The sequence below is a fragment of the Hyperolius riggenbachi genome, chromosome 8, assembly GCF_040937935.1.
Source record: "Hyperolius riggenbachi isolate aHypRig1 chromosome 8, aHypRig1.pri, whole genome shotgun sequence".
NCBI lineage: Eukaryota > Metazoa > Chordata > Amphibia > Anura > Hyperoliidae > Hyperolius > Hyperolius riggenbachi.
Window position 1 is genome coordinate 234294301 of NC_090653.1, and position 22503 is coordinate 234316803.

Here is a 22503-nt window from a genome sequence, read left to right on the forward strand (position 1 = left end):
GATTTTACACTGACTAAATAATCTATAAATGAAAATTGTAAACAAAAAGCAATTTTATTCATTATGTTATTTTTGCTAGAGTTCCTCTTTAAATGGGGCTCAGTGTATAGTATTATATTTAAACCATACTCCTGGAGTTTATAAATATCATTCAAAATAATCACAGAGCAGTTTTTCTTTCCTCCCCTCTTAAACCATTTTAGAAAACCAGCTGTGCACTTCCCTATCCCAATTATTCCGGAGGCCCCTTGCAGGAGTGCAGGAGTTAATTCAGCCTCATGCCTGAAGATGATCATTACACGGGCTCAGTCGTGAAAATGACTCAGAAATCCCCAGGCCCCCACTTTCCTGTGTAACCTGACATCAACCCAGGCCTCTGGTGCTGAGCAAAGCCCTCCCCGAATCCCAGAGCAAGCCAATGGGGAGCAGCGGGCCGGGCTTCAGGTTGTACACAGCCTGCACGTGTACTGGGAGGAGGATACTGGGGAGTGATGGAAGGAGAGGAGGAGGGAGGGACAGGGGCTTGCTTGCTTTTTCTTGCTTTTTTTTTTTTTTTGTAAGAGGAAACACAGCCACCAAGCTGAGCTGGAAATCATTAAAAGTCTTGCCTGCCTGCCAGCGTGAGAGTGAAAGCCTGATGCAGGTTCTTTCTCCATCCCTGGGTATCCTGAGAGCCTACCGCACGACATCCAGCAGCAAGGGCAATGTGGACACTTTATTCTGGCTTGCCAGGTAAGGCTTTTCCATGTCTGCATCTGGAGTGGGCGGCTGGGAGCTCAGGGGAGCTGCGAGGAAAGTCCTCTCTACACTGAAAGGGTGGAGGATTTGTGGAAGCAGCGAGGCAAGGGGGGAGGCGAGCCTAGCAGAGGAATGGATGTGCAGATGTAGCCTTCCTTACTGTAGCTGTGGATGGAGGATCGTGCCATGCCATTGAGGGAACAGTATCCATTGATAATCTCTCAGCGAGTGGAAGCGTTTATTCAGAAGAAAGCATCCTTGTATCTCCCTAAGTTATTGTAATACCTGCATGATTGCATCTTTTTTTTTTAGAGCTGATTTAAAGATTGCTTTGAAATAAGAGCTGGTGGGTTGTTGCATTTCTTGGGAACTCCGCTGGAGAGGTTTCTGCACCTGAGTTTTTTAGGTGTACCTCCCTGAGGCCCTGTTGGTTGAAGCTTTCATTTGTTTTACGCCAGACTGTGGAGTCGATACAAAAATCATTCGACCCCGACTCCAGGTATCCAAAATTACTTTGACTCCTCGACTCCGACTCCGAGATTTTTGGCGAGGGGGAAAGACGAAAAAAAATGCAGATGGACCTTTAATAACAAATAAAAGGAAGTAGCAGGAGTCTATAAAATGATTATTCAATTAAATACAACTTAAAATGGAGAACAAGCAGTGGATTTACCTCTTGTATTGAGAGATTGCAGCAACGGACAAAAAATGTATTGGAACATGATTATAATGCGTTTCACAGGTAACAGGCTGCTTCCTCATAATGAAAAAAATTCTAAATCATTTCGACATTCGGTTTTGACCTGAAGAAGCAAGTTGTTACATTCAAAACGCATTGTTATTGACTTCTGATACATTTTTGGCCTTCCCTGTGTTCTCACATTACAGGAGCTAGGAGGTAAGTTCACCACTTGTCCTTCATTTTAAACTGTTTTAATAATTGACTTATTGCATAAACTCCTGGTGCCTCCTTTTATCAGTTACTAGTGACTCGCCTATTAGCTTTCCTCCCATCCCTTATCATTTTGGAGTATGATTGATACCGGGATGCTTTCTCACACCAAGTGGGACAGGCTTATACTTTCCACTTGCTCTGTGGTTGATCGCCTTTTAGGTGACCCCCGTCTATGAGTACCCACTGTTATATTATCATCTTTACACTAGCTAATGACTACACTTGAATAGTAGTACTGCAATTAACAACTGCTTTTTCCTCCCCTACTTACACATTTTTCACACGAGAAGGCAGGTTTTGACATTTGTGGGTAAGTTCTCTAAAGTTCAGTAAAGTTGCTGTGTGCCCAATGCTTTTCCCAGGTATGTATGCATTTTGCGCAAGTAGCGCAACTGGCGCTAACTAGGCAGTGCATGTGTTGTTAGCAGTAGTGTATGCTAGCAACATGTGCATTACATAGGTAACAGAAGTTGTGCTATTTGTGCAATGTGCATTACATACCCATGCTATTTGGGCAGTGGGCTACATACCTGGCATAGGTATCTGTAAAATTTGTTTTACAGGGTTTTTGTACAGGGTTTTTTCAATAAAGTTATTTATTCCTTTTTCATGCACCCAAGAGCCAATTGTCTTAATTGTTGCTGCTTCTAATCTATTTTGTTGGCAGAGAGCATGAAAATGTCATTATTATAAGATTTATATGGTAATATTTTCACCTAGTTGACCTGTGCTCTTTAACCGAGAGTTACTTAATTGTATATCTGTAAAATTGCCTGCCCAGAGCAACTTTAATGAACTTGGTATCCTGTGAAACTTGATCTAGGGCCCATAGCTCTGTGGTTACCCCATTTCCATGGGCTTCCACAATGATGTGCAGAGTATATTGCTGGAACTACTCATCATTGTTGTTCCTGTCGGCAATCTTGGGCACACCTTGTGTCAACTTGTGGAGCTGAGTGTGATGATGTCATCACACCAGCTCTCCCCCAGGCCTGCTGGTAAAGCAATCTCTTGTGTGGACCTTGTGCTACTGAGAATCACTTTTACAGCATAGTGCAGAATAAGGTTTATTACATTTCAAATACTTTGAGCCTAATTTACTTTGCAGTTCTGTGCCAACCACATAGGTAAGATTGTAAACAAATACAGGCACCACCAAGTTATATGTGATTTACTTCTCCATGTTCGCCCCCATCTGCATCATTATATGTCTTTTGGTGGCATTCTTCTGTAATATATCTGATGATAATCAATTTTACATCAATTTAAAGGATTATTTTGGGAGTCAAAGAGATAGATAGGCTTTACAGTACTAGACAAGAGACCCTAGGTTTTTAATATTACTAGACTTTTTGTTTTTAAATATATTGTAGATGATTAAAAATATCAGACCCGTGCTATGTAAAAGATTTTATACTTACCCGGGCTTCCTCCAGCTTCATGAGCACTGTTGCGCCCCTCAACAATTTGCCGTCCTCCCGAGTGCCTCTGCTCACCTGGTATCGGTACCGATAATCTGTCTCAGTTGCGCCAATCGGCTCTTATGTGCATGCCCGCCCCCTCTACGCATGCGCTAAAGAGCCGACTGGCGCGACAGAGCCAGATTACCAGGGCTGATTGTGGCCAAACGGAGGCCCTCGGGAGGACGGCGAGGGACGCATCGGTGCTCATGGGACTGGAGGTAAGTATAAAATCTTTTAAGTAGCCCATCTCAAGTTTACTTTAATACCTATATAAACATCCCCATTTACTTGATGGACAGTCACCAGTGTGGTCATTTTTAGCCTGATCATATGCTGCACTTGCGTGCTGGACCTCTTCTGTATGAAAACAGAGCATTGCCTCCAAAATCATACACCAAACAAAAATCTGCATTGGGTTATGCTGCAGCCAGAATATGCAGAAGGTGAGTATTACTTAGGTTAGAGGATACATTTAGGCTTCATTTTAGGAAGGATGTTTGGAGGTTAGGGCTAAGTGACAGGAGCAGTTTTATGTTGGGCAGGAAGGTTGGAGTGGTATCTTTTTCTGCTTACTTGCCCGCCAGTCTTAGTAGTTGTTCTATTTCCATTGTGAAGATGACCAATGGCATGATACTTTAATCTGCCGATGATAGAACAGCAAACATGTGTGAGCATACTAGCACACAGATATTGCACTGCCTGCCTATTGGCCCTGTTTCAGCCAATAATTCCAGTAAGTTGATTTTCTCTATTAAGCGCCACTCCACATTGCTATATAAATGCAGTTCCAATCTGAAAGAAACTAGTCCGGTTGGGGTTTCGGAGCTGAGAAAGATGTTTCCCGCTCTTTTCCAGTTGTTCCACCTTACCACATGGCTGTCATTGACTGAGTAGCCCCTCCCTCCTAAGTCTGTCAGCAGTAACTGGTGGTAGTCACAGGTGGTCTCATGGTGACACTGTAGAATTCCTTTATAGTAAATTTCAAGGTAGATGGACAATTAGTTTACTTAACCAGCAATTTACTATATCAAGGTTTACTATAATGAGATTGTACTGTTGATGATCAGGCAGTCCAAGGCTGCTGAGGTCCAAATGAGGAGTTATGAATGGAAGCAGCAGGTATTCAACTTTTTTTGTTTTGCAAAATCAACATTGAAATAAAAAACAAAACAAAAAAAAAAACATAATTTTCTATCAAATACATGTGCAAAAAAAGTGATATATTTGATTTGCCATGGTTCCTATTGAAAGGATTCCTCTTACAAGTGCAGGGTTGGAGCTTCCATTGGTGGCAGACTGGCAATGGCCCGGGGCACCGATCTCATTAGGGGCCCCCATATCAGGCATTGCAGCAATCTTAACATACTGTCAGTGTGGTATTGCAATGTCATTTCTGCCCAGTGTCCAATTTTACCTAAAACGTCCTTTGACTTCCCCCTAAATTGGCCCCAGACTATGATGGACATATGACTATGATAAGGATTCGATCATGAGCCCCTCTAAGCAGGGGTGTCACTAGCAGTGCATAACCCATGCGATCGCAGGGGGTCCCAGATCTACAGGGGGCACCATCACATACAGGGGACTATACTTCCGATCAGGTGTTTTTGTGGCTACACTTGTTATGGGTGTGAAGATCATGATGGCCACACTTGGTTTATGACCCTTGTGAGACGGGCCCCAAGGTCATAAAGGGCACCAAGGAGAGGCAAGGGAACATTGTGGGGACCCCATCAAAGTTTTATTGCGGGGCCCCATGAATTATAGTTATGCCACTTAAGGGACAGTTAAGTGACAGGAATAAATATTCTGTACAGTGCTGCGGAAGACGTAGGTGCTCTATAAATACTAAATAACAATAACCAGTGGATGTTTATGCTGGGAGAAGAACCATCAGTGAAGGATGAAATACTATGGAGACATCCCCTCCGCCCCAATGTGTGGGCTCATAGCTTTATCCTCTGTCATCATCGGTGGTAGGATAGAGGGATGAGAATGGATGAAAGGAAGTCTTCTGTACTGTTCTTCCTCTATCTGTCTCTCTTCCCCTCTCCCCTTCCCTCTGCTCTCCCCTTCTTTCCCCTCTGTCTCTCCGCTTTCCTCCCTCTCTCCAGTACGGAGGCGAGCGGCACGTTTTCCATGCTCTGTAAAGCTTTTGATTCCCGGGTAGGGATGTAACAGCTTCACACAGATTCCTGCCCAGTCTCTGCTTCCAGGCTGAGGGTATAAAGGAGACTTTGTCCGGGGATATGATGTCGTGGTGAAACCACTAGATGGAATGTAAGGGGGGATTGCTGGGGAGGGCGCAAAATAACTTCTGGGATTTTCATGGAGGGGGGAGGCTTCGAAAATAGAATGCTTGGAGAAAATAAGCGTATTTTGTACAGCTATAAATACAGCATGTTGTGCGGGGAAGGACAAAGCGGACCTTCATCTTCTCCGGAGTATTGTTTTGGTTCGTCCTAGCCTCATTCTTAAATTCCTCTTGTGTGCTCTGCTTCAGTGACATTTTACGTCGTGTTGGAGTTTTAAAGAGCCAGTTCTCATAGTCCGTGTTGTAGCTGTCTCCCAAACCATCCATTTATTCTCATCAGGGATTCCCCAATGCCATATTTCCAAGGTTGGTTGGTTGGTTTGTAGTAAGGTGTTTTTAGTAAGGTGGGTATACAGCTTTATGGACTTGCTGCCCATACAGTTTTCTGTCAGTGAATGATACGGTAAGACTAGGAATGTTGCCATGTTAAGTTTATTCTAAAAAATGCTAATTGACTGGCTGTCTTGGGGATTGATTTGGCATCAATTGGATGAGTCACCTACCTGCAACTAGAGTTGCTTGTGTGTAGCAGAACTGATGGAGCATCGTGTGATCGGTTAGATGAGGTTATGGATTTATAGGTGTCTGATTTGTTGGTCATGGTCACATGTCGCCTCCTTTTCCTGTGTAGTGTAAAGCAAGAAGTAATCACAGCAACTTAGAGCCTTAAAAGAAACCCAAGGTGAGAGGGATATGGAGGCTGCCATATTTATTTCCTTGTAAACAATGCCAGTTGCCTGGCAGCCCAGTCGATCTTTTGGCATAAGTACATAAGTCATACGTTTGAGTCAAAACCCTGGAACAAGCATATGGCTAATCCAGTAAAACCCGAGTCAGAGTACCTGTTCTGCTGCATGCTTGTTCAGGGTCTGTGGCTCAAAGTATTAGATCAGAAGGACTGCCAGGTAACTGGTATTGTTTAAAAGGAAATAAAAATGGCCACCTCCATTAGGCCTGAAATATAAATTGAATTTAAATCACCAAGATCCCAATTTCGGACTCGTCAAAGCGGCAATTATCGCAATCACGTCATTTCCACATGGGGAAGTTTGAAGAAGTGGCGTCAAACTTCCCCAAAGTCCCGGTGCATGCGGCCCGCAGCATTGGACATACCTTCCGCACGAGTTGAAACGCTGTCCGTCCTCTATCGCCGTCTGCCGGCTCTTGTGCTTGGCAAAACTCCGAGTTCCTGTATGTCACATGACATACAGGAAGTATTCCGTGCATTAGAGCCTGCAGGACGCGAAGTGGATAGACATTCATCACTGGACTCGTGCTGGAAGCTATGTCCAGAACTGATGCAGCTTGGGGGACAGAGGAGGCACAGAGAGACACAGAGAGAGACAGAGAGAAAGAGCGGGCACAGAGACACAAAGGGGGCAATAGAAAAACCCAGAGGAGGCATAAACAGGCAAAGGGGGCACAAAGAGAGACAGAGCGGGAACAAACAGGCAAAAAGGGGGAACAAAGCTTGATTTGAAGGAAATCGTGAATCGAAATCGCAACTTCAGACAGAAATCGCTCAATTCAATTTTATCCTAAAATCGTTCAGGCCTAACCTCCATATCCCTCTCACCTCGGGTTCCCTTTAAGCTGGCCATACTCAACACAACTGCGTTTTCAATCTGCACTTCAATCGTCATTACGATCGACACTCGATCGACATCACCAAGAATGAGCACTGCCGTCTGATAACGATCAAAATGACAATTGCAGTGCCGATGGAAAAATGTTTGCCCCATTACATATTTTTGTCTACTCAGATATTTAATTGGGTAAAAAAATGGTATTGCGGATCACCAGATCAAACTTTCTAATGCTCTTCCATGAGTTTTGCTACACTTACATCCCCATGCATGGATCTAGCTAGGCAAGAGTTAAATTAGAACAACCCATCTACCGACTTGTTCTGGCTAAGTAACTAGGAATGTAAATAAAGGACAACTGAAGCGAGATGGATACAGAGGACGCCATATTTATTTCATTTTAAACGATGCAAAAAGTATTTCAGCTCCAGCATTGCTCCTTCCAATGAACAGCCAGGGCTTGTTCACTCTATGAGCGATTTTTTTTTTTTTAAATCTCTGGTGATTTTAAAAATCACTTTAAAAGCGCTTACGCAATGTTGCTCTATGTGAGTGTTCTCACATGAGCGATGAGCTTTCTTTCCGATCGCACATGCGGTTCCTGCACCATTCCCTGAGCATTTGCGCTGCAATGCAAGGTACAGGGAAATCGCAAAGCGCTTGGAAAAAAAAAGCGATTTGGTAAGCGGTTTTGCTCACAATATACATTAGCAACCTTCAGTTCCAGATCAAAGAGTTCACTTCCTGATTGTATACAGGAAGAAAATCTCAAATCGCCTAACAAAAGCACTTTGAAAAACGCTTATAAAAGCACTTACCAATGCATAAATCGATCTGAAAGCGAAGGGAAAATCAAGCGTTTAGCGCTTGCGATTGCGCTAGTGATTTATAATGTAAACTAGGCCTCAGCGTTGCTTTCTTTGACCCCCTTGCCGTTACTGCAGCACTTTTTTTTTTTTTCTTTTAATCATGTAGCTGGCCTAGCGCTAGCTACATGATAGCCGCTGAGCAGCGTCCTCCCCCCACCCACTCCGATCACCTCCGGCGATCTGCGCAAGCAGGAAATCCCGTTCAGAATGGGATTTCCTGAATGGCTTCCCCGTCGCCATGGCGACGAGGCGGGATGACGTCGCCGACGTCATGGACATCAGAAGGAGTCCCGATCCACCCATCATCGCTGCCTGGCACTGATTGGCCAGTCTGCGCAAGGTGTCTGGGGGGGGGGGGGGGGGGCGCGACGGGTAGAGGCGAATCGGCGGTGAGCGGCGGTGATCGAGTTATGCACGCAGCTAGCAAAGTGCTAGCTGCGTGCAATAAAAAAAAAATTGTGAAAATCAGCCCAGTGGGGCCTGAGCAATCCTCCTGCGCAAGTTACCCTGAGCTCAGCTCGGGATAACCGGCAAGGAGGTTAAGGATTGGCTGATTGAATCTTCTTGCAGTCCAAGGGACTCTCAAGGGACTCTCAAATGTCTTCTCCAGCACATCCAATCAAAGGCGTCGATTTGCTGACGCTCAGCCTTTCTTTTATGGTCCAAGGCTCACAACCCTACATTACTACTGGAAAAAACATGGCTCTAACTATACGATGCTTTGAAGACAAGGTGGCATCTCTGCTGTTTATTACACTGTCCAAGTGTATCTCTGCTTTCCTTCCAAGGAGTAAACATCTTTTAATTTCATGGCTGCATTCCCAATCTGCAGTGATCTTTGAGTTAAAGAACACTAGGGCACATACACTCATGCAATTTTAATTGGCCAATTACTGACCAATTTTATCACCTCCATATAGTATGAGAGCCAACAGGTTTTGAATACTATGAACAGATTGTGTTTGGCCAATCAAAATTGGATGTGTGCGCACTTTTAATCATGATTGGCCAATCACTGACTGATTTGACCACCTCCATGTAGTATGAGGGTCAGGAAATATTGAATACTACGAGCAGATTATGTAGGTAAACCCTCATACTGCATGGAGTTGTTAAAATTGGTCAGTGATTGGCCAGTCATAATTGAAAGTGTGTACCAGGCTTAAAGTTACCAAGAGATGAAATAAAGTAAAGCTTTGATACTTATCCAGGGCTTCCTCCCTCCCCATAAACACGTCTAAGTCCCACGCTGTCCTCCCGCGGTCTGCCGTTCAGCCGTGGTGAGCCCCGGTAACAGGCTCAGTGACGTCAGTCCGGGTCTACTGTGCATGCGCAGGAGGTCTGAGTGTGCACAGTAGACCCAGACTGGCATCGACTGAGCCTGTTACCGGGGCTCACCACGGCTGAACGGCAGACCGCGGGAGGACGGCGTGGGACTTAGACGTGTTTTTGGGGCGGGAGGAAGCCCCGGGTAAGTATCAAATATTTACTTTATTTCATCTCTAGGGTCACTTTAAGTCTGATATTGCTTCCATTTCTTCCCTCTTTATATGCCAGGAGGTTATCAGTCCTAATGCCATTGTTTCATAGCTGACCTGAAAAATGCTCATCGTTGTAGGTATTCTCTGGTACTAAACCAAGTAAATTTTAGCAACTAGCACATACCAGACTTCCCCCAAAAAAGAAGCTTCTACTCCATGGTTAATCAATGAAATACATCTGTTTACAACACAAATTGAAAGCAGACCGCTGTGTCTGAGGAATTGGGGGCATCGCTAACACTGATTAATTCCATCATTCCTGCACTGAAAGGGAGATTCACTTTTTCCTTGCTTCTCACGGCAACAGTTACTATGGGCTGAATAAACTTGGAACCTTTCAAATAACTTTATTAACCTGAAGTAGTTTTAACCATGTTTCTAGATGCTCTGAAATTATGAATTGGTTTATGTTATTTTATTTATGGATATACTGTGAAAGAACGGGAAAGAGTGGGGGAATGCATTATTACTGGCGTGTATTGGAAGGTTCAGCTTATTCACCAATTAGGAGGGGAAAGGTCATGGAATAGAGAAGCTTAGACTTATCAACATCTATTGGAAGGCTAAGGTAAAGTGCCAATAAGGGAGCTAAAGGATGTTTAGGGGAATGGGTAGTGGAAGGTTAATTTAAATGACCACTATCACAAAAATTTTAAAAAAATTGAAGTGTATGTGTTTTAGTTGTACATTTATTCCAGAATAAATGCTCTTTTTTTCAACGTTTCTGCCACTTCCAGAAGGCAGTATAAATGGATCTCACCGATTTTGGATGAAACTATCTCCTCACAGAGGATTCTTAAGAATTACTTTATTTTCAAAAGCCCTCCCTGAATAGCAGTAACCAGTGACGTACCTACCACAGGGCTGCAGGTGCTCACAGCACCGGGTGTAGCCATGGTTAGGGGTGCCGCTGTAGTGCTCAGACAGTGTTCTTCCACCTGGGACCTTTTCTCATAGTTTGGGCAACATTCAGGAAAATAGCAGCAGGCAGTGCAGGGGACTGTACTACTTTATGCACGAGATGTATCACCCCTCCCGTGGGCAATGTGTCTCCTCGCTCGCTACACGCTGCAGGCTGTCTGCAGTGAGTGAATGTGCAGAGCAGCAGAGTGAGTAGAGAGAATGATTGCTGTGCTCCAGCTGGGACATTAGCAGGGAGAGGTGGCAGGATGTGTTTAGTGCTTCAGAAGTTGCCTGTCATTAGGAGCCATATGTACTGGCTGCTGTAATACCAGAGTACCCTGGACTATTGATTATTTATCCTGATCAGAGTAATTAATCAGTAGTCTGCTGAAAGCTCCAGGCAATTTAAATTAGCTTGATTGCAGGTAATCTTATCTCTTTTCCCAGCTCCCACTTCCACCCTGTTGTCTTCCCCAATGACCCTTTCCTCTTTTCAGATTTTAGTGGCTTCTTTTAACAGCATGTTCCTGCCAAACAGCACTGGTGATGTCTGCAGTCCTGGTGAGAGGTCCTACTACCACTTCTCCTCTCCCACTAGGCTCTCCGTCATGTGCCTCTACCTCTTTACCCCCCCCCCCCCCCCCTCCTATGCATCCGCCTCTTTTGTATGTTCCCCTTTTCTTTGTTCTACAACCCCTTTGACATCACATATTAGGCGGTGCTTTTCTCCGCACTGGGGATACTGTGATTGGCCGCACGCTTTTTGCTTACAAGCTGGCGTGTGGACTCCCGCTGACAGAGATGGTCACTGTCAAGCCTGCTATGTGTTTGGTGAGTACAGTCAACTTTACTAGTGCCTGTTTCCCATCAGGTCCACTCGTGGTCCCGCCCACAACGTGGGGGTATATAATGTGATCAGTTTGGTGTATGATTTTGTCACAAGCAGTTTGACAAAGGGCTTTGATAGGCCGAAACAGCGTGTGTTACTGCGACTTTAGATGCAATAAAGAGCTATAATACATTTTTGGGTGGTGCCGACCCATCTCTATTTCTGTCCTCTGAGGAGCTCACAATCGAATCGTACTGTAGTCATAGTCTACAGAGTTTCATAGCGGTTAGCTCCGTCCACATTCTGACGAATCCTTTTCTCCAAAAATCCACCAAAATTTGCAGCGACTCGCTTGGCGCCCCAACCCTTTTATCTATTTTTTTTTTGGGGGGGGGGGGGGGGGGAGTTGTCTGTAAATAATCAGCACCGGGTGTCAAATTCTCTAGGTACGATACTGGCAGTAACACACACCAACAGCCAGAATAGTGTCTGCCGGAGGCTGGATAGTGTACTGGTTAAGGGCGCTGCCTCTGACACAGGAGACCAGAGTTCCAATCTCGTCTTTTCCTGTTCAGTAAGCCAACCCCTACTCAGTGAGGATGAGGACGGCGTGGGACATTACCGCTGCAGGGGGCTGATAGAAGCCCCAGGTAAGTGTCAGCTTGTTTGATTTTTAGACTACCACAGAACCCCTTTAACCTCCCTGGCGGTAAGCCCGAGCTGAGCTCGGGCTATGCCGCGCAGGGGGAGATCTCAGCCCCTGGTGGGGCGATTTACATGCTGTAAATTGCTGTGCGCGCAGCCAGCACTTTGCTAGCCGCACGCACAGCTGGATCGCCGCCGCTCTGCGGCGATCGGCCGCACGCAGTGGCTGAAGAGGGCCCCCCGCCAGAGCCCTGCGCTGCCCAGATCAATGAGTTCCGGGCAGCGCTATGGGCTGGATCGGGTGTGCCTGACGTCAGGACGTCGGCTGACGTCCATGATGTCATCCCGATCGTCGCCATGGCGACAGGAGAAGCCAAACAGGGGAACGCGTTATATACGCGTTCCCCTGTTTGCTATAGATGCTGGCGACGATCGGACTAGAGGGCCACATGCGCCCTCTAGTGGTGTTTCATGTAGCTACCACTCTGGTAGCTTTACATGAAACAAAAAAAAAAAAATTAAAAAAAAAAAAGGATTTTTTCCATTTGGAAAAAAAAATTAACCGCCAGGGAGGTTAAAGGCAACCTGCAGTGAGAAGTATATTGAGACTGTTGCTATCAAGACGCTTTTGGTGTTCCTAAATGTTTGGTTCCTAAATGCAAACCTGAATTGAAAAATAAGAGTCAAAATCAGCATACACACTTACTTTAAGCATATTCTGCTTCTCTCTCTCTTTTGTCCACTGTGAATAAAGGAAGTCTTCCTCCATTTTAAAAATGTTGATAACCCCTTAACAGCTTCCGTGTCAGCACACTGTGAAACTGTGATATCGCCCACTTGAGCCATAGAGAAACATGGACATTACCTTTGCATATTAGTTGTCCTTTCAGTTATAACTGACTGCAACTGACATAGTGGAAAAGGGCCTGAAAGAGAACCCGAGGGGGGCAGATAGGACACAGAGGCATGTTCTTTGCCTCATAACTTGCCTCTGTGTCCCCACACCGCCGCTCTCTGCCCCCCCACTGGCGCTATATGGGCCACCGAGATTGGCAACAATTTTGTCGCTATCTCTGAGGTAAATACAGGGATCCCCTGTTCAAAATGTCCGCCAGGGGCGTTCCTACAGGGTCCCCAGAGCTCTCTCTCACTGGCCGCGCCTCCCGCCTCCCTGCACGCTGGATGAGAGAATGAATCTCTCATACAGGTCACGAAAGTGAATGTGGGCCAGTGCGGCCCACAGGAGCAGCAAGTAGGGGCGGTTTTTGCGGCTACCTGATCCACTCAGCCCCCTGTATCAGGTAGCCTACTATTTATTTTTTGAACCCACCTCTGGCTTTCTTTTAGACTTTCAGTTCTGACAAAATCTTGCCAGAACCAGAAGAAATGTTGTTAGAAGAAAATGGTGAACTTCTGAGAGGATCTGATGGCACCCATTTAATTACGTTACTTCCACTGCCGCGGAAGTAAAGTGCTGTTGACTTTTCGGTGGGTCTAGGGCAATTTAGAAACTTCCAGCGTGACCTGGTGAGTGTGTTAGGTCCCATTGCCATTGCTGTTGTGTTACCATGTTAAAACAGGGTAACGCCATGCACACTTGCAATGCAAGTGTAAAAGGGGCCTAAAGGAGACCTGAGCCAAGGAAAAAAAAATGAATTAGCTACTCACCTAAGAAGAGAGAAGCCTCTAAATCTCATAAAGCCTTCCTGGTCCTCTCTCCGTTTGCTCGTTCCACTGCTGGGCGCTGACGTTATCCACTTTCAGGATTGCTAGGAAGGGTTCAGAAATACCTGCGTTCCCCGATAAGTGGATACGGCCAACAGTACTGATGCGCTTATTTTTGGAAGCACTCAGGAATGCTGCCAAAACCCTCCAAGGAGTTCTGAAGGTGCAAAATTTGAATGGGTGACAGAGAGAGGACCGAGAGAACTCTATGGGATCTGAAGCCTTCCCTATTCTTAGGTAAGTAGCTTAGGTAAGTAGCACATACCCTAGGTAAGTTACTAGGTAGGTAAGTAGTACATACCTAGGGCTTCCTCCAGCCCACTTCAGGCTAATCGTCCCTCGCCATCCTCCTCCACTGCCTAGATCCTGCGGTAGAAGCCCTGGTATCTCCGCAAGTCGGGGGTCAGTCGGCGCAGGCGCATTCCCCTTCATGCTCCTGTGACCGGTAGTACTGTAGTACTGCACAGGCTCAGAATGCTCCTGGCCACAGTAGCGCATTGGGGCGCGCATGCGCAATACGCCCCGATTTGCGGAAATACCGGGGCTTCTACTGCAAGATCTATGCAGCGGAGGAGGACAGCAAGGTACGATTAGCCTGAAGTGGGCTGGAGGAATGTATATTTTTTTTCCTTTGTCACGATCTCAGGTTCCCTTTAAGTATGGGATAAAGCTGCGTACATTTCATTATGAATTTGTACAGGTAGTACAGATCACAGAGTTGTGAGATTCATTTCTTTCCGTTAGAAACAGAATGAGAGCCGGTTTTGGCAGTTGCTGGGGAAGAGTTATTACACAAATAGAATTTATATACATATTTTCTCCCAGCTTACAAGAGAAATCTTGGCATGCTCTCGCTGTCATCCTCTCTTATGACTTCTACTTATAAACGCCTCCGAGACTTCTGCCAAGCTTCACCTCATTTATATAACTCAATGCTTCCTTCTTAAGACACTTTTGCTCAACTGCAAGATCCTTTTAGGTGTTCTAGCGGAGCTGATTCAAAAGAAAAAGCCAAGTCTTTTGATGAATCTGTATGTCAGAAGTATTTGTGTCGAGATATTAAAGCGGCGAGCGCCATACATGCAGATGACATACAGTGCAAGGAGAATGTGTGTCCAGCCAGTCCTGAAGTCAGATGGCTCTACCAGCTACCTCTAGATTACCCAGCCAAAGTAGCAAGCTGATGTTTCTCTGTGCCTTGTAAGCAATAGCCAGTCAGACCTGTTGACTGAACTGTGAAAAGTAGCGGCATGCTGATGTGTCATCACCAGTGATTACTTAAATTCCCCTGGGATCGCTGATTAGCCCCACCCAGGAGACAGAACGGAATTGGCAAGTCAAAGCATCTAGAAGCCAATTTATTTACTTAATATTCTTCTTAGTGAATAGGGTGAATAAGACAACAATTTTATACCAATAGTGTGTGCTAAAAGTTGGGGTAGCCCCTCCCATGCAGAGTGTGCTCCTCCCATGCAGAGTGTGCTCCTCCCATGCAGAGTGTGCTCCTTCCATGCAGAGCGTGTTTCTTCCATGCAGATCGTGCATTGGTAGCATGTACGTGGTGCAGTGTACGCATTGGAAGCATGCTTGCAGCTATTGTTAATATGACCGCAGTGCGCCTACAATTCATTCTATAGTGCTTGTCTGGAAATAGAAGCACTGCATGAAGCTGTGTCATTCACTGACCAGTTGGGTCTTCTTGGTAATGGAATCCTACCACAGAGAGGTGAACGTAGTCATGCAATAGTTCGGTTCTATGGAGAGGTTATGAGGGACGGCAAGCAGGATGTACCATACAATAACAGTTGTTTGTGTCTGCTGTGCCACTAAAATTGAGTCAAAGGCCCTCACAAACGATTATGTCAGATGATGAAAATCTACCTTCTGTACACTGCATTGCTTAAGTCACCGAAGCTACAGAGGCAGGATTATAGTGAATGGAATGTGAGCTGTAGGGATGGTCGTAAATGTTGATTTCAGATTCCAACGGAATTCCAAAATCCGACAAATGTCTTTCTGATTTCCGCAGAAACCTGAATTTTCGACTTTCCTCTTTCCGCAGAATGTTTTTTGTAGTTATTTTTGTCAATAGTTAGTTAAAAGATACCAGAGCCGAATGATATATTAAAAATGGGGGAGGAGGCAGCTCAGCCCAGGTTGCGCAGTCAGACGGTAGAGCGCAGGCGCACGCAGCCAGGAGTGCTCTGCGCCACAATGTTCTGGCCACACGCGTTTGCGCATTGCCGGCTGACTCTGGCGACCTGGACTGAACTGCAGCAGAAGATTTACGGTATAAAGGAGGGGGATAAAGGAGAACAGGGGGGAGTGCTGAGCATGATGACTGTACCTTATACCTTCCTGCTCCCCCCGTTTTTATATATATCGTACAGGTCTGGTATTCTTTAATTGTAAACAAAAATAAAAATTGTTGTTTGCAGAATACACTTTTTTTGCAGATGTACGCTATTATGCGTAATACGCATTCCCTATTTGCAGTACATTTCTGCATTCCCTGATTGACCTAATACTTACAAGTTTTGTGATTGGCCTAAAAGTTCCGCAGTATTCCGATTTTCACAGTAAAATACTGATTCTCTGATTGGCCTAAACTTTCAGAGTCTCGGTAATGCGGTATTCCATGGAAATGTCCAATTTCTGCCATGGAAAGCCAAAGTACTGAAAGCCAATTTTGAATCTGGAAATCAAAATGAACCCTAACCTTTGGCCTCTGACGAATCGGGAGGGGGGCGCAGATTGGCTGCCAGGCCGCTTGTACACTCCCTTCCTCTTATTTTAATGTACCTTTTGGATTAAAGAGGAACTCCAGTGAAAATAACGTAATAAAAAAGTGCTTCATTTTTACAATAATTATGTATAAATGATGTAGTCAGTGTTTGCCCATTGTGAAATCTTTCCTCTCCCTGATTTTCATTCTAACATTTATCACATGGTGATATTTTTACTGCTGGCAGCTGTCAGTGGAAGGAGATGCTGGTAGCTTTTTTGACAGTTGGAAACAGCTGTTATTTCCCACAATGCAACAAGGCTCCCACAGTGTGATGTCAGAACCATGGTCCTGACATCACACTTTGGGAGGGGTTTCACCACAATATCAGCCATATAGAGCTCCCTGATGATCCATTTGTGAAAAGGAAAAGATTTCTTATGGGAAAGGGGTAATCCGCTACTGATTGGGATAAAGCTCAATTCTTGGTTACGGTTTCTCTTTAAACTACGGATTGAGCAGCATCACTGTTGCACTGCCTTTGCATCTTCTCTAGTGATTGTATATCGAAATTCCGTGGCATTCGGAAGCTCATCCCTAGGAGATGCCTTTTTTTTTGTACTGTATTATTATTATTGTGCATACAGAGAATCCCAACACTCCGTCCCCTGGCACCAGAGGGGTTAACGGTAAATCAAGCTGCGGGGTAACCCTCCAGCATGTTCCAACATGCCGCTCCTCCTCACCTCAAACCATCTCTAAGCCCCAAACCAGTCCCTGAGCGCTCCCTCTGCCAAGTCGTTTTCTTAGGCCAGCATTTGGAAATCACACACAGCCTGTTCCAGGAACCTGCACATCCCTATCCAGGAAAGAGTACGGAGAGACTGGTGGCTTGTTCCACTGCTGCTTCCCTTGGAGCAAAACACATGAGCTCCTGTAACTCATTCACTGCTGTGACAACAGCCTATCAGAGGGGATCCATGATGTCAGCCATTCCACACTGGATCACTTTCTTCCTCTTCCCCTCCTAGAGAAGGCTTAGCCATCCCTTGCTGTAGGAATGTGATGAAGGCACACGGCTTTAATAAGTGCTGATAGAAGTGCCATTGTTGGGAAGAGAGGCTTGCAGCTGCAGGCGGCGGCCCGTACTCTGTCACGAGTTGGTATAAACAGAGCGATCTCACATGATTAGCTACATGCAATGATGAGATTACGTCTGTAATGATACCATCCAGTACCGGCCATAGCTAAGCCTAGAGATCCTTTGTATCGCATTTCCTGCTTTCAGAGCTTTACATAGGGAGGCTGCCTTATTTATTTATTTTTATAGACAATGCCATTTGCCTGAATATGGTGCTAATTGGCTGGATTCAGTAGTGTTTGTGCCACAGAGGAGGGAAAAGCATGCAGCAGTGTGGGACTGAAGCACACGCTCAATCACAGATGCATTAGCATTTATGTAAACACAGTAGCTTGCAGTGCATTGTTATTGCCATGTATGTGTCTGCTTGAGTTCTCTCTCCCCCCCCCCCCTTCAAAGTCATCTTAAAGCAGGGCCGGATTTAACATAAGGCACTGTAGGCACGAGCCTACAGGCACCTGGTGCTGGAAAGGTGGCCCACTCCTCTCCCCTAGTGCCTCCATCCCTCCTTCCATATGCAGAGTTCCAGGCAGAGTGTAAATGACAGGTTACTCACCCTGCTCTCGGCATTCCACTGACAAGATGTCCCTTCAGTTGGGGGCACCCTAGCTACTTATGCTGAGGGTACCTCTGGCTTCCTAATGATAAGGGACACCTGTAGCTGCCTATGAGAGGCAAGGGAAGTAAGTGAGAAGTGACAGCTGGGACAGCCAGCACACTACAGTGCAGTTCGGCAGGGGGTTGTAGGATCGTGAAGGGTGAAGTCTAAGGTGCCAGGACATCTGTGCCTATAGGCTCCTGTGAGGTAAATCCGGACCTGTCTTAAAGAGAACCCGAGGTGGGTTTGAAGAATATTATCTGCATACAGAGGCTGGATCTGCCTATACAGCCCAGCCTCTGCTGCTATCCCAACCCCCCCTAAGGTCCCCCTGCACTCTGCAATCCCTCATAAATCGCAGTCACGCTGCTGACAAACAGCTTGTCAGAGCTGGCTGTGTTTATCTCTATAGTGTCAGTCTGCTGCTCTCCCCGCCTCCTGCAGAGCTCTGGTCCCCGCCTGAATCCCTTCCCTCCCTGCTGATTGGAGGGAAGGGACGGGGGCAAGGACCGGAGCTATGCAGGAGGCGGGGGAGCAGCTGAGACTGACACTACAGATGTAAACACAGCCTCACAGCATGGCTGTGATTTATGAGGGATTGCAGAGTGCAGGGGGACCTTAGTGGGGTTTGGGATAGCAACAGAGGCTGGACTGTATAGGCAGATCCAGCCTCTGTATGCAGATAACATTCTTTAAACACACCTCGGGTTCTCTTTAAAGGATATACGAGGCAACACAATAAAACTATACTTACCTGGGGCTTCTACCAGCCCCTAGAAGTCACATGTGTCCCTCGCCGCAGCTCTGGTATTCTCCGGGTCCCACTGGCAGCCTCTGCAGTATTGCCCACCCCCAATGGGTTGATGTCTTCTGCGCATGCACATCATTGGGAGCGCAGGTGCAGTACGCTCCCAGTGATGTGGGTGTGCTCTCGTGTGGTGCAGGCACACGCCCGTGCATGCGCAGAAGATGCCGACCCATTGAGAGAGAAGTGCACCCACACTCGATACACTAGTAATGGCCAGCAGATGGACCATCTGATAGATACCTATATGATCAGAGAGGGATCTTACCTACCCACACACTGCACTAAATGAATCTACAGGGAGTGCAGAATTATTAGGCAAATGAGTATTTTGACCACATCATCCTCTTTATGCATGTTGTCTTACTCCAAGCTGTATAGGCTCGAAAGCCTACTACCAATTAAGCATATTAGGTTATGTGCATCTCTGTAATGAGAAGGGGTGTGGTCTAATGCCATCAACAACCTATATCAGGTGTGCATAATTATTAGGCAAATTCCTTTCCTTTGGCAAAATGGGTCAAAAGAAGGACTTGACAGGCTCAGAAAAGTCAAAAATAGTGAGAAATCTTGCAAAGGGATGCAGCGCTCTTAAAATTGCAAAGCTTCTGAAGCGTGATCATCGAACAATCAAGCGTTTCATTCAAAATAGTCAACAGGGTCGCAAGAAGCGTGTGGAAAAACCAAGGTGCAAAATAACTGCCCATGAACTGAGAAAAGTCAAGCGTGCAGCTGCCAAGATGCCACTTGCCACCAGTTTGGCCATATTTCAGAGCTGCAACATCACTGGAGTGTCCAAAAGCACAAGGTGTGCAATACTCAGAGACATGCCCAAGGTAAGAAAGGCTGAAAGACGACCACCACTGAACAAGACACACAAGCTGAAATGTCAAGACTGGGCCAAGAAATATCTCAAGACTGATTTTTCTAAGGTTTTATGGACTGATGAAATGAGAGTGAGTCTTGATGGGCCAGATGGATGGGCCCGTGGCTGGATTGGTAAAGGGCAGAGAGCTCCAGTCCGACTCAGACGCCAGCAAGGTGGAGGTGGAGTACTGGTTTGGGCTGGTATCATCAAAGAAGAGCTTGTGGGGCCTTTTCGGGTTGAGGATGGAGTCAAGCTCAACTCCCAGTCCTACTGCCAGTTTCTGGAAGACACCTTCTTCAAGCAGTGGTACAGGAAGAAGTCTGCATCCTTCAAGAAAAACATGATTTTCTTTTCACTTCATTTTATTGTCATAAAAAGGAATCTTAATGACATTTACATCAATAAACTGACCTTTAAAGGCCTATGTCTACAATAAAGGGTACATTACATGTGCGGATTGTCCAGAGAGTACATAGCTTAATTATAAGAGAACAAAGTGAGAATAAGAATATCAAATAAAGAACAATGAACATCAATATACCCCTCCTGAGGGTATCTTTGGTAAATTGTGCATGAAACCAGTCTCTGAGAAAGATAAAATCACCGATAACACCATTATAATGACATTGTGTCCCCCAAGGCTGCCCAAAAGCTAATGGTCAAGAAATTCCCCTTGAGGCCAAGGTTCCCAGTTAATATGAAATACTTGATAGGTATCATGTAGAGTATGATACAAGAAGTCCACTAATCTAATATCTTCAATTCTTTGTAATATTTGCGCATTAGGGATAGAGGGAGATTTCCAATTTCTAGCTACTGCCCATAAAATTGCACATATTACCGCATAGTAAATTCTCCTCCACTTTTTGGGAACACTTTCATTATATTTAAGGAGTAATACGTGCTGGGGTTCTAGATTAATAGAGGTTGAAGCAGCTCTAGATAATTTGTTTTTAAATTTATCCCAAATAGAACCCACCACTGGGCATTCCCAGAATAAATGCAAGTAAGATCCTACTTGGTTACATCCCCTGAAACATAGTGGGGAAATGCTTGGAAAAATTCTATGCAATTTCTGTGGGGTTCGGTACCATCTTGTGGCAAGCTTAATCATTGTGTCTCTAATCATGGGGGTTTTAGTAAAGGACATCATATTGTCTCCAATTTTATGCCATTCTTCTAGGGAAAATTTCATCTTAAGCTCTGCCTCCCACTCCTCCATTCCTTTGGTTTTATTTAAATGTGAGTGAGCAATCATGTGTAAATATAATCTGGAGATGGCTCCAGTTGTAGGGGCAGAGGATAAGTACATATGCTCGTAAAAAGTGCAATTTAGAAGTCCGAATGGACTAGAATGTTTCAAGAAAAAGTGGCGTATTTGTCTATACCTAAAATATTCTTGTGTGGGTAAATCTCTGCCAAACTGTAAGGTCTGAAAAGAGATAAACTTATCCGCCAACCAAAAACGGTTGGAGGTAGTCATCATGTTCGATATCCACCAATCAAATTGGGAATGATCTTGTAGGGCTGGAGGGAATTCGGGATGACCTATAAAAGATAATCGCGGAGGCTTGGGAGAGCAAAGCTTCATACTATCTCTATATAAGTGCCAAAGCACAACATTTTCAAGTACTATAAGGTTTAGGCTTTGGATAGAGGCTTTCATCTTAAGTTGGAAAGCGGGTATAGAGGCTAAATTATATGGGCAGACCGAGTCTGCTTCAAACTGCACCCAAGGTATATCTGAAGCTGTAGAAAACCAGGGCAACATTTGAGCAAATCTGGCTGCGAGAAAATAATACCAAAGATTTGGGAGGCCTATCCCACCATCTGACTGGGATCTATATAGGTTTATATTTTTAAAGCGGGCCGGTTTGGAGTCCCAAACAAATTTGGTAAACTGTTTTTGAAATTTTATTATTAAAGAGCGTCCTGGGTTAATAGGTAGAGCCCTAAAGTAATAAAGAATGCGGGGTAAGATGACCATTTTTAGAGCAGTAGATTTCCCTAGCCATGAGATCTGGTAACGTGACCATTCCTCTAGGGTGTGCGTGGTAGATTTCAATAGGGGGAGGTAATTAGCCTTAATTAACGAGTCGTAGGAAGCGGTTAATCTTATACCAAGATATGAGATACTTGTGGTGGCCCACTTAAAGTCAAAGTTAGCTTGATATAGTTTTACTGCTTGAGGAGGTAAATTTACTGGGAGTGCCTGGGACTTTGAGGTGTTTACTTTTAGGCCAGAGAGGTTGCTAAATTGATCCAGTATTTGAAAAAGGGTTGGCATAGAGGTGATTGGTTGTGATAAGAAGAGCAAGGCATCATCTGCGTATAAGCTGATTTTGTATTCTTTGTCTTGTTTAATGTAGCCTTTGATATCTGAGTTTGTTTGAATGGCGAGAGATAAAGGTTCCATCGCCATTGCAAACAAAAGGGGAGAGAGGGGGCACCCCTGTCTCGTTCCACGGCCAATTGAGATCTGTTTAGAAAGGGCCCCTGGAATCCGTAACCTTGTTTGGGGGCTATCATATAGGGCCAGTACAGCACTTAAAAAAGGGCCACTAATACCCATCTTTAATAGTACTCTAATTAAATAGGGCCAAAGGACTGAGTCAAATGCTTTATGCAAGTCAAGACTTAATAATAAAAATCGTTGGTTGAATAGTTTGGAGTCCTGTAGGATGTTACATGCCAATCTGGTGTTATCTGTTGTTTGACGTGTGGGGATAAACCCAGATTGGGCGGGTGATATTAATTTTGTGATTATTGAGGATAGACGATTGGCCATTATCTTTGAG

The 22503-nt window shown here is 45.1% G+C and overlaps 1 protein-coding gene across 7 annotated transcripts in view; it reads left to right on the forward strand.

Annotated features, from left to right (window-relative positions):
* The window catches only part of DUSP9 (dual specificity phosphatase 9), a 264483-nt gene that overhangs the window by 128895 nt on the left and 113085 nt on the right, over positions 1-22503 (forward strand). The window contains exon 1 of one of the 7 annotated variants that reach the window (XM_068249778.1): positions 614-732. The exons of the other annotated variants lie outside the window; for them this stretch is intronic. The gene's annotated coding sequence lies outside the window, so the exon portion shown is untranslated. Of the gene's footprint in view, positions 1-613; positions 733-22503 lie in introns of those variants that run through there. 7 annotated transcript variants of the gene reach the window in all.